At 37.4% G+C, this 13125-nt stretch overlaps 1 long non-coding RNA gene across 11 annotated transcripts; it reads right to left on the reverse strand.

Moving 5' to 3' along the window:
* Positions 1-500: 500 nt before the first annotated feature.
* Positions 501-10654, reverse strand: LOC133777754 (uncharacterized). 11 transcript variants are annotated; one of them, XR_009868805.1, is made up of 5 exons: positions 8473-10654; positions 7805-7875; positions 6902-7700; positions 887-1283; positions 501-776 (listed from the first exon to the last, which is right to left on the reverse strand). It is a non-coding gene; the product is annotated as an uncharacterized LOC133777754 (long non-coding RNA). The 11 variants fall into 11 exon arrangements; XR_009868807.1 differs by having other exon boundaries at positions 6902-7355; positions 7551-7700; positions 7805-10654; XR_009868803.1 differs by having other exon boundaries at positions 6902-7355; positions 7501-7700; positions 7805-10654.
* Between the last annotated feature and the right edge of the window lie 2471 nt (positions 10655-13125).

The following is a 13125-nucleotide window of genomic DNA, read 5'->3' on the forward strand; positions in this document are numbered from 1 at the left end:
TTTATCAAGTTTTATGGAAACTATAAATCGGATCCTTGCTACAATGCATGAATGACCTTATTTATAGGCAGTCATGTGACTTGAGGCAGACTAATCCGGGACCAATAAGTATATAATCATAAGTGCTCTCTAACAGAGCTATAATACAAGAGTGTAACATGACTACATGTTGTTAATCTAGGCCCATTAGGTCGGCTTAACTGTAGCCGAGTCTTATAGCTCCCCTTTGTAGTTTGGCACTGACTGATCTGCGTGAGCTACCAAGGGGATCCTAGGGACAAGATCTGTCAGAGTAATGGCATAACCATTTCCTAGGAACATCGTACATTCTGTGTGTACCCCATTTTGCAAGTTAGTTAGAAAGACCAACTGTCGAATTTCTTTGGGACACATCAGCAGTAGGAAGGACTGTGTAATGCCCTACTGCCCAGAGCCGTTAACATGTGGTTTTAAAATGTACCAATGGATCACTAATCGACGTTTTAGACTAAAAAGTGTGATTAAATCAGGATAAAAAACTTATTTAATAATAATTAAGTATAAAAGGTTTGGACATCCATTAAAGTTATAAAAATGAGACATTGGGATCCACAAATACTGTTTCAAAATATATTTACAACTCAAAAGTTAGAGTACAGTCGACCTAAGCGACAAAATCAAGCATTCACAACATGTTCCTCAAAATAACCCCAGTTGTGGTGGCCAGGTAGGCTAACCATGTACGCACGCTCCATGCCCTCCAACTCATGGTTGATCGACATTTTCCTTGCCCTTACCTGCACCACAGAGCACCCGTGAGTCGAGACCCAGCAAGAAAGCTTCGCAACACAACATATAATAATTTACTTCAACAAATGCATAATTCTCAGACACAAAAGAAAATTACAAGATTCAATCAGAATTCACAATAGCAAAGCAGCTCAACAGTGGCCTTCGCCGATCAAGGTGTGTTACCAGGAAGCAAGTCCACAATCTTAACTGAGTGAGTGAGTACAACACCCTTTGAGGGTCTCGCCCTGGTGGTCTGCATTCAACATGCTTAATGACAATCCTGGCCTTTGCCGCACCCATCCTTCGTCGTTCTCGACCTTCGCCATTCCCGACCTTCGTCGTTCCTAGCATTCGCTATTTCCGTCACAAACAAATGTATGACGTAATATTTACACACAATATAAGCACAGATAGCTCTACGGGCAAAAACAATTTTCTTACCTTGAGTTCCGAGCTGACAAAACAAGGTGATCCTGAGAACGAACCCCAATCCTGAGCCTTAGAGGTAAAACCTAGTCACAACGTAATAATAAATAACTATCACAATCTAAATCAATTAGAAGCCTCGAAATAATATACTAGCCTTCAAGACCTCGAATTCTTTTAAACCAGGTAGTAGAATCCTTCTTGAGCCTTAAGAATTGAGTACCCAAGCTTAAAACCCTATTTTGGCCACTTTCCTCAATTTGAGTCGTAGCGCAGCCCCCTATGGCCGCGACGTGCTACAAGTCAGAGACCCTTGGGGCTCTCTTTTGGGGAACATGCCCCGCGACATGCCCTACTTGTGCTGCGGTGCCTGGGCAAAAATTCAAAGGCTCCCAGCCTCTTCATACACATGGGCTTTGGAGCCTGAAGAATAGGGCCGCGAATCGAGCCCAAAACCAAGAATTTCCTACGTTTTTCTCGAGCCAAACTTACTAAAATCTACCTTAAACAATACCCAAACCCATAATTCAGTCTAGAGCTTGCATCAGTAAAAAATAATCACTACAATTAGCTGAAAAACTATTCTATACTCCTTCAAAAAATCCAAAACCAATCTAAGTCCAAAGCTTAGCTAAACCTCAAACTAAACTAGAGATATTCATATCAAAACTTTTACTAAACCTTACCTCAATGTCAATTTTGACCCCTGAGCTGCCCCTACACCAATTCTAACCTACAACCACGGCCTCAAGAACTCGGGGAATTCCCATCATTTCCTTTAATTTTCCAAAGCTTCCTCCAAGAGTGAGAGAGAGCCAAACGTGGGAGAGAGAGAGAGAGTGTGCCTTATCCTTTGTGTTCTAATTGTTCTCAAGGCTTCTAGCCTTAACTAAGGTTAGCCAAAAAATTAGCAAAAGACCAAAAGGCCCCTAGGTCCAAAACTTACCGTCTAATGCCCCTAAGGGAGATACCGTCATTTGCCACCATTTTTCCCGCTAAACCTCAAGTATCCCTATAAATCCCCGATTAATCCCGACATACCCAATTAATCACCAGATAACTAACTATTATCCGTTCAACTTCGAGTACGTACTATATTCCCAAAATACCCTTAGGCTCACCCCGAGCCGGGTATTAGTCCTTGTTGTGAATATTCTGCTAATCTGCTCCATAGGTTTCACATCGAACCACACATCTCAAATATATCCCCATAACATTGGGTTCTCACTCATAATACATACATAATTACATTTATGCCTTCAACAGGCTAAAATTACAAACATGCCCCAATTTACAGAAATGGGCCAACATGCATATTTAATACAAATAAACATGCATATCAAGTCACATTACCAAACAAATCATTTATATCACATATTCACACGTATAATCCATTAATCGCACATATAATTCCCATTAGGCCCTCCAGGCACATTAATCAAGGTACTCAAACTTAATAACAAATTCGAGACATTACAACTATCCCCTCCTTATTAAAATTTCATCCTCGAAAATTATTCAAACATCTCAGGGTACTAATTTCGCAAACCTGACTATAACTCCAGTGTCAGGTCCATTACCTTGCCATTTCTTTGTAGCATCTTCACAAGAAGGATAGTCTTAATCTATATGACTTTATCTCTTTTATCTAGAATTTCAACTGGCTTTTCCTTACACAATTAGTTTCACTGAATTTACAGGGTCTCCTTACCCAATCAAGGGTCGTACTCGATACCCCTTTCCTTATTATTGGCCCTAGTAACACCTTATGAGCCTCTACCCATGCTGGGGTAAGGCTAATCTGTAGGCCCCTGGCCTAATCCCTATTAGGATCTCATAAATATATCAAATCTAGAGTCAAACCCCTCTTTCCTTTCTGAATTATCTTATCCTTGTTAGTTCATAATACTCAGAGAAATAAAAGGTCCTCAATCCTGGAACTGCACGTTCTCATATTTAGATTTGTGAACTCTTAGGTCCTTTTAATAACGTAGACACTCCTGCCCTAACGATCCTTAATAATTTCACTGGTCCCCCAAGCCAATTATGAACCAGGATACTTCCTGTCCCTGGTTTCATTTTCTGGAATAGCACTTCTCGTTCCCTATCTTAAAATATCCTACTCAAAGCCACTCTATGACCCTTTTTCCATAACATGGGAACCTAAGGCTCTCAATCTAACACTATCGTCATTAATGTCCAGTGGAGATGTACGGTCTCCTTTCGTACACACTCCCTTGTTTGATATCTCACTCATACAACCATAGTGCATTAACCCAATAGGTCAAGTCAAAAAATTTCACATCCACTTACCTCATCTGCAATCTGAGGTGTGATCCACCCTTAGGGTCCATAATTATATTCCTCCATACTAACTCCAGTATAGCCTGGAGTCATAATAGCCATTATGGCATTTGATTATTATTTCTCACTTACTAAAAGATCAGGCAGCGCGCCTCCCAATCTAAAGATATTAGGTCTTAATGTCCATTCAGACTTCTTGGATACAACAATCACAATGGTTAGTATAAGATTCCTCCAGAGTCTCCACCTTGACGGCAACTCCATCAGATCACTCATCCGATCATCATATCTTAACCTATCAATGCTAAAATTGTACGATCCTTAACCATTCCTACCGTATCTTCTTCTTCTTCTATATTTCATTCCTCATAGAGATATATCTTCCAATTGTCATTCACAGGTTGCACACCAATCTCGGTCGTTACCTCACCTGGCTTTACCATAGTCTATTACTGTCAACTTAAAGTCTCATGCAGAGTATCTATGTTCTTATTCCTCAATCCACCGTGAAGCACAACACAACCCCTTTTTTAGTCCACATACGGGCACACCCTAATCCTTGACGCACCACACTAATACTCCACGTTCTAAGCAAGGACAGTGTCCATTGGACCGTCCTCCTGCTCCAGTCCATCACATGCATATCCTAATATCATGGCGTGTGAATCAGTCCTATTTCAATCTTTGAGAATCCGGCACACAACTATCCATTCAGACAAACTTTAGGTTTCTATGTTACTTTAATCAAGGGTATAATAATCCCTGAAGACGCTTCAAGTAAAAGTCGAGGTGTCTCACCAATCTCACTGTGCCTCTAACCCCTAAGGTGTTCCTAACAATTGTCTTATGATTTCTATCTTAACTGGATCAAATGCACTCCCATCTCTTCCTATAATGCGACCTTGAGCATACTCTGGAGAAGTCAAAACTTATCCTTTCTAGAACCTTACCTGTAACCTTGCTTCCTTAGCCTTGGTAATATCAACAAAAATGTTACTCGTGTTCTGTTTCTAATCGAAAGTAGTCCAAAACATTCTCAACCAATCCAACACGACTTGTCCATACCATTCCTTTACTCCTTGCTTGTCCAATTTACATGGAGCATTGGTCAGTTCGAGAGCCTTCATTAATAACCCATCATATCGAACTTGGTGCGAGCGACAATTATTACTCTTTCCTTGATCCTCAGATGGTAATGACCAGATCGAGGGTCAATTCCTAAGAGTACTGTCCTACTTTGCAGCCGGGAAAATAAATCCTTCATTCTTGGCAATGGATATATGTTCTTAACAATGAATTTATTTGGTTATCCATATGCAATACACATCCTTGCAGACTTGGCCTTCTTCTTGACAAACGGTGTTGAAGTGTCCCTCGATGAGATGCTCCATCTAATTAACCCTCAAGTCAAATAACCTCTTTAACTGAACCTTTAATTCTTGCTGCTCAGCTAGTGTCATTCTTCATGATGTCCCAGATACCGGTTCTATCTCTTCCTTAATCTCGTAGCATACTCAATTCCTAGAAGAGACAACGATCCCAACGAATCCTTGTGAACCCATCTGAAACCTTACTAGCCGATCTAGTTTTCATCTAGTCTAATTGATATAACCCTAGTGGTACCCTCCACAATAACTATGCATCCTATAAACGCAATTGGGTCCTTTCCTTTTAAACCCAGAAGTCACCATCCTTTCTTACAGTCCATGCTTGTCCCTTATTTGGAAAACTAATCCATACATAGGATCATACAAAGATCCTCATATAACCATCTCAATCAATTATTACTGCTAACTTTCTACCCATATTACTCTGACCCGTTTTCTGGAAATTACCAACTTTCCTTAGCAGATATAGGATCTCAAGCCCCATAGCATCATAACCATATAGTATGTACCACATATTTATGTTTCCACTAAGAGATACGTAGCACAAGAATCAATCAGTACAAAATAAAGGAATGGGAACTAGGAAGTCAACCTGTCGTCTCTGAGGAACCAGCCTCGGGCTCTTACTACATCAATGCGGAAAATCAAGCTGGAGTCGGGCTATCTGCATGCCTTGGTTCGATCTCCGGCAATCCTTCTTGAAGTGCCCAACTATTCCACATAGAAGACATGCATTCATTCGGAATTCTCCCAGATCGCATCTACTACACGTGGCGCATAATGGATAACTCCTCCATACCTCATCCCCGTCCTAGCGGCTGTCTTGAATACTATGTCCTCTCCTGTCTGAACCATGAGTAGTAGAACTATCAGGGGTCTTTCTTTTCTGGTTGTTGGGGCCTCTACCCCTACTTGATCCTGCAGATGGGGGCACCATTGTCTAAGCTTCATGCACCACTGCAGCCTCGTTACATATCTCACCTCATGCATTCTCTATAGCAAGGGCCTTACCTTCCACCAGAGTGTAGGTAGAAATCTCATGGATTAGATCGATCTTAACATTCCTAGCTTTCCCAAGGTTCAGTCCTCGAATGAATCGTTCCTTCCGGCCCCTATCCATTGGTACCAAATCAAAAGTGAATTTGGCCAATCTATGAAATTCACTGACATATTCTGTCACTGTCTTACTACCCTGAACCGAGTTCATAAAATCATTGGTCTTTGCAATTCAAACTGCGTCATAGTAACGCCTCTCATTGAACCATTGTATGAATTCCTCCCAACCCACCATGACAACATTCCGGGTCTGGGATACAACTTCCCACAACATTCGGGCATCCTCCAGTAGCATGTATGTGGCACAAGCCACTCTATCATTGCCATTTGGTTCTATTTAGCCAAGAATGGAGCTAATCATGCCCATCCACTGCTCAGCTCTGAACGAGTCAAAACCTCCATTGGAAATTGGAGGATGACGCTTTTGGAATCTTTCATACAGTAATTCCCATATGTTTACACCCTCAGGTTGAACCGTAGTTGGTGCCATTGTTGCCAACAAACATGGCAGTGTTCCCTGACAGAACCCGCTATCTCAACCACCTAATCTCTTCCACTTGCTTTTCCAAGCTTGCTTGCATGCCAGTAAACATCTGCTGCCAATCCTAGAGGGGGCAGATGGAGGACTCTGGCCTCAACTGTCATCCGCAACCCTACTATTAACATTGCCTGATCCAGTTGGCTGCTTTGGGTACAAACCTTCCAAATCTATCTGCAGCCAATAACCTAACCTACCAGTCCTGATATTCTGATTTAGAACTATCCTTTAGCAAGGCCAAACAACACAATATTCATATACAATATGCATACCAGGACACAAGTCCATACCACTCATGCATCAATTACCAAGTCTCATTCCCACAAAATACATACGTATACATAATGCTCTCTATTCTAGCAGATAAGGCAAATCAAATAAGAAGTTAAAACAAATATTGCACTTAATACAAACAAACCTTGAGTTGAGCTTGTCTTTGGCAGCAAGTGTACATGATCGGTCAATCTCCAGGAACCATAAACCTTGGCTTGCTCTGATACTAAGTTGTAATGGCTTACTGCCTAAGTGTCGTTACCATGTGGGTTTAAAATGTGCCAATAGCTTGCTAATCAAGGTTTTAGACTGAAAAGTGTGATTAAATTGAAATAAAAACCCATTTAACAAAAATTATGTATAAAAGGTTTGGACATCCATTAAAGTTATAAAAGTGATACATTAGGATCCCAAAATACTATTTCAAAAATATATTTTCAAATTAAAAGTTAGAGTACAGTCGACCTAAGCAACAAAATCAAACGTTCACAACGTGTCCCCCAAAATAACTCTAGCCGTGGCGGCCATGTAGGTCAAACATGTACACACCGCTCCATGCCCTCTAACTCATAGTTGATCGACCTTTTCCTTGTCTTTACCTGCAGCACAGAGCACCCGTGAGCCGAGGCCCAACAAGAAAACTTCACAACACAGCAAATGATAATTTACTTCAACAAATGCATAATTACTTAGACATAATAGACAACTACAAGCTTCTATCAGAATTCACAACAACATAACAACCCAACATTATAGCAGCACAACAGCGACCTCCGCCGATCAGAGTGTGTTACCAGGCACCAAGTCCACTGTCTTAATCGAGTGAGTGAGTACAACACCATTTGAGGGTCTCACCCTGGTGGCTTGCATTCAGCATGCTTAATGTCAATCCTGGCCTTTGTCGATCCCGACTTTCCTCGTTCCCGGCCTTCGGCTTTTTTGACCTTCACCATTTCCATTACAAACACACGTATGACGTAATAATTACACATAAAACTCGACACAATATAAGCACAAATAGATCTATGAGCACAAACAATTTTCTTACCTTGTGTTACGAGCTGAAAGCACAAGGTGATCCCAAGCACGATACCTATTCCCGAGCCATAGCGGTAAAACCTAGTCACAACAAATTAATAAATAGCTATCACAATCTAAATCAATTAGAAGTCTAGGAATAATATATTAGCCTCTGGGACCTCGAATCCTACTAAACCAGGTAGTAGAATTCTTCCCGAGCCTTAAGATTCGAGTTCCCAAGCTGAAAACCCAGTTTTGACAATTATCCTCAATTTGAGTCGCGACCCAGCACCCTAGGGCCGCGACACACTACAATTCAGAGAGCCTTGGGGCTCTCTTTTGGGGGACACGGGCCGCAGTGCGCCCTACTTGCATTGCGGTGCCTAGGAAAAAATTCATAGGCTCCCAGGCTCTTCACACACATGGGTCGCGACGCCTGAAGAAAAATTCCATGGCTAGAGCCCAAAACCCAGAATTTCCTGCATTTTTCTCGAGCCAAACTTACTAAAATCTACCCTAAACAATACCCAAAATAATTTAGTCTAGAGCTTGCATCAGTACAACATAATCACTATAATTAGCTCAAAAAATATTCTATAATCCTTCCTAAAATCCAAAACCAGTCTATGTCCAAAGCATAGCCAAAACTCAAACTAAACCAGAGAAATTCATAAGAAAACTTGTACTAAACCTTACCTCAAAGTCAATTTCGACCCCTGAGCTGCTCCTACACCAATTCTAACCTCCAGCCTTCAACCCTAATCTCAAGAACTCAAGGAATTCCCTGCCTTTCTTTCAATTTTCCAAACTTCCTCCAAGAGTGAGAGAGAGCCAAACGTGGGAGAGAGAGAGAGTGTGTGCCTTATCCTTTGTGTTCTGATTGTTCTCAAGGCTTCTAGTCTCAACTAAGGTCAGCCAAAAACTAGCAAAATACCAAAAGGCCCCTAGATAAAAAACTTACCTTCTAATGCCCCCAAGGGCGATACCATCATTTGCCACCATTTTTCCCGCTAAACCTCAAGTAGCCCTTTAAATCACCAATTAATTCCGACATACCCAATTAATCACCAGAAAACTATCAGTTACTCGTTCAATCTCGAGTACGTACTACATTCCCAAAATACATATAGGCTCACCCCGAGCAGGGTATTAGTCCCCGTTGTGACTTTTCTGCTTATCTTCTCCCTAGGATCGCCTCGAACCACACGTCTCAAATAAATTTCCTTAACACTGGGGTCTCACTGATAACACATACATAATTACATTTATGCCCTCAATGGGCCAAAATTACAAGCATGCCCCAATTTACATAAATGGGCCCACATGCATATTTAATACACATAAATATGCATATCTAGTCACATTACCACACAAATCATTTATATCACATAATCACACGTATAATCCATTAATTACACATATAATTCCAATTAGGTTCTACAGGCACATTAATTAAGGCACTTAGCCTTAATAACAAATTCAGGACATTACAGACTGGGCTTGTTTTATCCGGACATATGGTACAACTTCGTTTACCGATGTCCAGGTTCATTTACCAAGACTGGGTTCATTTAGTTGGGTGGACAACAGCTAGCGATGATGGATCGAAGGACATCTTGATGGCAAATTAGAAAGTTGGGGATGGAGCCGGAGACTTCATCTGGATCCCATTCGATGGGATCCGTCTTCTGGAATGGACCCTCTGCCACCATAATCTAAATCTCGAGGGATAGATATTGGGTGCGCTCGAGAAGGTGGGTCAGGCCTACATTTCAGTCTAGGCCCCTTTACTATGCTCGTGGTACTTGCTAGTCATTCGGCTTGGCATGGTTTGGGCCGATAGGGTTTGGTTGCTCATTGTTCACTGGGCCCTGGTTGGGCTCGGGCCTCTCCTGAGAGCCCATGAAACTCGTTTGGCCATCCGCGTGTCCAAGGTTGAAAATATGGATAACAATTAGAATATCATAGAATATTATCTAAATGAAGAAAGTTGAAAATCAGTTCTTTATTACACAAAGTTTCATTTTCCAAAAAAAAAGTACATGTTTTTTAATCTTTCTTTTCATAGCCAGCCATTACCACGAGTTTTATAAATAAAAAATATCATAAAATATTCTTTAATCAATTGACAAAAAGTCCCAAAAACTAAAACATAAAAATAATATTTTATTTAAAGAAAAATCTTCTTATAAATAAAATAATATTTTCTCAGTGAATATCAACATATATGGATGAAATATCAATTAAAAAAATTGCTATAAACATATATAATGATTTCTGGAGAATTAGGAGTTAAGAAAATAAATTTGGAAAAAACAAGTTATCGTGACAAGTCATAAACTTGTCAGGAACTCCTTCAAATGTCTAAAAATACTTTTGAGTTATAAAATATATTGTCTATTTAAGATAGTCAATTTAGAGTTTTACAATACTAATACAAGAAACGTTCGCTACAAATTTCAGCATTAAAAGGAAAAAAGAAAGAGAAGACCATGATATATCAAGAAGCAGCTGGATATGCACGACTACATAAACCTAGCTAATGCTTCTTTTATATATATATATATATATATGAAGGATTTGTATTATTCGATATGAATAGTGTCCAACAACCGCCACGATGGTGATACATATATGTTGTAGATTTAGCAGCACAGGCCCTTGCAAATAGGTACAAGCCAACCTAGTTTCCAAGTACAAAGACATCCTTTCTCGCATGTGACGCCAGGCTTTAGGCATAATCCACAGAATTGAATTCCCAATGTGTTATCTTCCATGATTACGTTCGAGAGAGTGTATGGGTATGACATGTCCATTTTAGCTGTATCCACATAATGATTATCATTCCCACCGTCAGATCTTAGTTCCACCTCACTTTCTGTCATGAAAATTAATGTACCCAATATATTACAATTTTTTTAGAAATAACTACAAGTAATATAATGATTTCGAGTGAAAATTCCAAACTGGTAAAGTAAATTATAAATAATAACACCACCGAATAAAGAGAACATAGCACAATACAATAAATTATAAAAATTTGAACTCTCATGATCAGACACTAAATCACATGTATATTATAGCCTCAATAAGTAGCTGTGTACCAATAGCAGTCCTAATTATATAATTAATCAGATGTATTTTCTAAATGTAGATGGGACCAAGAAATAAGTCAGAATAACATAATTTGCATGTAATAAGATTTAAGTTGTTCATGTGATAATGCCTTAATTATAAAAATGAAACAAATTATAGAAAGCCTGCCTGCAAATGCAGATGGACCAAAAGAGATGGCTACAAGAAAAACAATAGCCGCAGCGACCAGAAACTTCTCAATCTTTCTCCCCATTTTCTCTATTTTATTATTTTTGATGTATTGTGTACACTACAAACTGACCTTGGGGTCATGCCTTTTTATAGAGCCAAGAGTAAACTATTTCGGATTGCATATATCAACTCATTCAGCTTTTACTATTTGCGCATGTACGACAAATAAGGCAGATCAAAAGGAATATTTATATATATATGTTTCAACACATTTTCCTCAACAAAATATAATTGTGACCATATCTAACTTGTTTAACTTCTTCTACCAATATATCATACAAATGACCCAGTGTGTCATGAAAGGTCTTTAATGTGAGCAAAGTGGACCCCCCTCACATCATGGATGGTACCAACTTAGGAGAAAATAATGTCATAGTTTGTTGTGATATTAATTTTGTTTTTTTAAACATGCTGTGATATTAATTAAAAATATATGTTTGTATATAAAAAAATATGTATTTCATGAAATTTTCTTTGTTTAATAAATTTTGTTATTTTTCTGTTAAAATGAATGATTATAACTAACATCGTTAACATAATTAATTTATTAATTATGTTGTAGCCAAATAACATTATAGCTATAATTAAATATCTAAATTAAATTTGTGTTGTAGTTTATATTGTATATATATGTATATTTCTTTATTAGATTTAAAATATCTTGAGATACTCTCAAAAAGAATTGTTAAGATAAATAATTAGAGTATAATTATTTATTTAATTGAAATTCATATGAAGTTTTTTAATATAATACAAAGTGTTTAATTTAAAATTAAAATATACCAATTACAATATAAAAAGTAGGGATATTTTGGACATATCTCTCTATTCTTTTCAAGTTGATACACATATAAATTTTTTAGAGCAATACTGTTGAGTGTTACATTTCTTGCAGACGTTCACTTTTTAATGTTAATCGCTAGCGAGGACCACGTGATGACCAATGTAGCACCACACCATTCGTCCACATGTTTGTTGACATATCAAAATAAAATGATGTGTATTTCTAAATGGTTTCATTTTCTAATTATCATTTAAAAATAAAAAATATTAAAACTTTTAAATTTATGTTAAAACATTTAAAAAAACAAGATTAATTAAAATTTATACACCCAATAACATAATTAATTGATTAATTGTAAAATTAAAAATAAATAAAACTAGATTTAATAATAAAATAAGATCTGAATTTGAAAGAAAAAAATTAATAATATTTTTTTTTAAAAATTGCCACTCTCCTTCAATCTTTCACTAAATTAAATGATGATTTACTAAAAAAAATATGTGTTCAATCTCTGGAACTGTCACTCTCGTTCCTCCTCTTTGTCCTCCTTTAACCTTTCTCTGTCCTCCATCGACCAAACTTGACTGAAACTCGAAATCACACTGCACCATCGCCAAATTTTATCTCCCTTTTCACTATGTATATTTCTTTTTAATTTCAGTCCAAAAGTGGATACCTGAAGAAAAATTTAACAGTGAGAGTATTACCATCAATTTTTTTTACTGGGGTTGCATGTGTGTCAACTCGAAAAGAATAGATTATTTTGTGGCAAATATCTTTAAATGTATCAAAAGTTAGACAAATAAAATTTAAGCAAATAGAAATAAATGTGAGTTTAATGGAAATTGTTGTTTTCCATTTGATTTAACATTTATTTTTATTTTTTTTCAAATATACTGTTAGCTTTAGTCATCAAAATAAGGTAAATAAATTTATAAAATAAATAAAAAAGTAATAAATGAGTCATATAATTTTTTATCACATATTTTAAAATTTCATATTAAACTATTTAAAGTACTCTATTAATAATGTTTTCAAAACTATAACAAAAAAAAATATTTATGTGCTCAAATTCATTATTTTTTATTAATTATTTATTTTGTCATTTAACGTATTTTGTTTATCTAAACATGTATGTAATAGTTGGCTATTAATTAAATGAAATATATATTTATATCTAATTTTTTGTTAGATTTAGAAAATTTTAAATTAAATAATTAAAATTGGATCAAATAAAA

This window comes from Humulus lupulus, chromosome 5, assembly GCF_963169125.1.
Source record: "Humulus lupulus chromosome 5, drHumLupu1.1, whole genome shotgun sequence".
Lineage (NCBI taxonomy): Eukaryota > Viridiplantae > Streptophyta > Magnoliopsida > Rosales > Cannabaceae > Humulus > Humulus lupulus.